The following is a 3,629-nucleotide window of genomic DNA, read 5'->3' on the forward strand; positions in this document are numbered from 1 at the left end:
AGAATGGAATAATTGTGTGTAACAAGGCTAGATTAGTAGCCCAAGATTACAATCAAGAAGAAGGTATCGATTTTGAAAAAACATTTGCACCCGTAGTAAGATTAAAATCCATCCATATGCTTCTTGCATTTGTATGTTACAAAGATTTTACACTTTATCAAATAGATGTTAAAAATGCTTTTTTAAATGGGTTCAATCAAGAAGAAGTTTTTGTTGAGCAACCTCCCAATTTTAAAGATTACAAATATCCGGATCATGTATTTAAATTTCAAAAAACTCTTTACGGTTTGAAACAAACTCCGAGAGCTTGGTACGAACGGTTGAGCAAATTTGTTCTCTCAAATGGTTTTTCGATTGGAAAAATGGATATACACTTTTTATAAAAACTCATAAAGATGATATACTCATTGGTCAAATTTATGTTGACAATATTATTTTTGGCGCTACAAATACACATCTTTGTGAAGAATTTTCAAAATGCAAGAGTAAAGAATTTGAAATGAGCATGATGGGTGAGTTAAAATTTTTTCTTGGCCTTCAAATTAAACAAATGAAAGAAGGAATTTTCATAAATCAAAATAAATACATATTAGACATGCTTAAGAAATTTGACATGCATGACATCAAGCCTATGAACACACCTAAGCTTGATAAGGACGAACAAGGTACATCCGTGGATGTCACAAAATATCGAGGTATGATCGGATCCCTTCTTTATTTAACTGTTAGTAGGCCCGATATTATGTTTAGTGTTTGCCTATGTGCTTACTTTCAATCTAATCCTAAAGAATCACACTTAAAGGCCGTAAAAAGAAGTAAAAAGAATTTTTCGTTATCTAAATGGAATGAGAGCTTTAGGACTTTGGTATCCAAAAGACACTAATATTGATTTAGTTAATTATTCGGATGCCGATTGGACCGGATGTAATGTTGATCTTAAAAGCACAAGCGAAAATTGACACTTTTTAGACTTTGCACTTATGTCTTGGTCTAGTAAAAAAAAAAATTCTGTTGCACTATCCACCACCGAAGCGGAATATATCTCGACCGCTAGTTGTTGTGCACAAACACTTTGGATGAAACAAACTCTATGTGATTATCATTTGTCTTATGTTCATGTGCCTATTTTATGTGATAATATTAGTGCCATAAATTTGTCTAAAAATCCCGTATTGCGTTCACGAACAAACATATTGAGATTCGACATCATTTTCTTCGTGATCATGTGCAAAAAGAAGATATTGAATTAGAATTTATAAAGACCGAGGACCAATTGGCTGATATTCTCACCAAACCTCTTGCACACAATCGTTTCACATATATTCGAAGAGGATTAGGAATTATCGATGAAGATGAAGTAGAATGTGGTTAATTCTCCCTAGATTTTTATAAAATTGTCCTAAGTATTGCTTCTTTATAACTTCATCATATTTCAATATCTTACTAAAAAAAAAATTTATCGGATGACCAAAACGGACCGTCCAATATGTACCGGACAAGCCCAATGGACTATCCGGTACATTAGTCCGCTGTTTTCAGAGAAGTCTCTGCCTTATCGGACCATCCGGTACAACGGGAAATCGTTTTTTAAACTGAACCAGTCATCTTCCTCCTCACTTCTTCTCCTCATTTTCGAATATCTCTCCCACAATCTCTTCCTCCTTCCTCCTACAACATATTCCCTTTGCTAAATTCTTAGAAATCTCTCTTACCCACAACCTCTATACTCACCATTACTCGAAATATCAAACTATCATTTGCCAAAATCTCCAAATCGCATAAGTTCGAACCCTAACTTTTTCTTCATCAATTTTTCACATTTTCCACCATGCTAAGAGTGAAACGAGCAGCAAATCACCCCAAAAGGACTGCTATGCATCCTCCACCAAGCTTCTTCGATGAAGAAATGGATGAGGAACCCGAGGTACCTACGAACCCATTTGAGAAATCTCCCATTCTCATAGGTAAAAATATTGATCTTTCTGATTTTACACTATTAGCACTTGCATTTCACATTGAGGATTTCTTAGAACACATGGATTGGACCAATGTAGTCGGGATGAAAGAGCACGCATATCCTAGGTTAATGAGAGAATTTTATCATTCAATGGTTATTCGGTCGGGCACAATTACGTGTTTTCTTAATAATGTGCGTATCACTATTTCCAAAACACTCATTCATGAAATTCTTGAGCTTGACATGTGTGAAACACAAATTTATCATCATAAGACACATCCGTCGATAGAGGGTTATAACCCGAGTGACGCTTGTCGACGTGTTACCGAAAAAGATTTTGAAAATATCAATAAAATTAGTACACGACTTGAGTTTACCTTGCAAGATTTTACAACACATTATCGCCCATGTCATACTTCCTCGAAAAGGACATCGGGACGAAGTCAATTTCCTCGACCTATTCATTCTCGGCTCTTTTCTTGTGAATCGAAAATTAGATTTTCCAACTTTGGTTATTGGAACGATAAAACGCGTGCATACCTCTCGAAAAATCAAAGCTCTTCCATACGTCATGCTTTTAATCAAAGTTTTCAAACACTTTCACGTGCCGTTGGGCAATGAGCCTTTTGTCAAATTACGTTCAACCGACGCCATTAACATCAAAACACTTGCACGAATGCGAATCACAAAGGAAAATGGTCAATGGGTAGCACACACAAAGGGGTTTGATCGTACCTCGAGTCCATCCACTTTAGCTTTTGAAGGCGATGATGAGGATGATTCCGATGATGCTCCAAACCCTCCTTCCGACATTCCGAGCTCGAGTGGCCCTCAAGCATCGAGTAGAGGAAATAGCATGACCGACGATCAATTTAACATCCTCAATGGCCGTATTGACTCTCTCACTTCCACCATCGACAGTTTTGGAAGTTTACTTTTCCAGCTTCATGCACAACAAACGACTATCCAAGACCAGCAAGCAGAGATGCAAACACAACAAACTGCCTTCTTTGCTGATTTCTACTCTAGATTCCCTCCGGCACCATAGTTCACTCACCGTCATTTATAATGCTTGTCTTTATGCTTTCCTTTTGAACATTGCACTACTATGCTTCTCTAACTTTTTTTTGGGCTTCAAGCATTGACAAATCTATTTTGCTTCCATTCAATGGTTGACTTCTTTTTGCTTATGCCAAAAAGGGGAAGTGACATGTGGATGATGTTGATATGTGGATGATTATGCAAAAATATGCCAAATAGAATTAATAGTGTAATGGTTGATATGTGGATGATTATGCATAACGTGTATGATTAAGGGGGAATATCTTCAATATATGATCGTCGATGTGCAAAAGATAGGGGGAATATATATATATATATATTTGTTAAATTTGTGAATCATTCGTCTTTTGTAAATCATCTTGTTTGTCATAATAAAAAAGGGGAAAATTGTTGACATGGCTGACTTCGGTCTATGTTTTGATTATAAAAAACAAGATTTAATTTTGGTTCTAACAAACTTACTTTTGAATCATGATAGTTGAAATCAAAACAACCATCGCATCAAAATGAAGATTCATGCATAGGACAAGATAAATGCACTCATGAAGAACGAAACGAATGCCAATGTCAAAAAGAATCAAGATCGAAGTCATAAACCTTGATGATCGAG

This window comes from Olea europaea, chromosome 16, assembly GCF_002742605.1.
Source record: "Olea europaea var. sylvestris chromosome 16, O_europaea_v1, whole genome shotgun sequence".
Classification (NCBI taxonomy): domain Eukaryota; kingdom Viridiplantae; phylum Streptophyta; class Magnoliopsida; order Lamiales; family Oleaceae; genus Olea; species Olea europaea.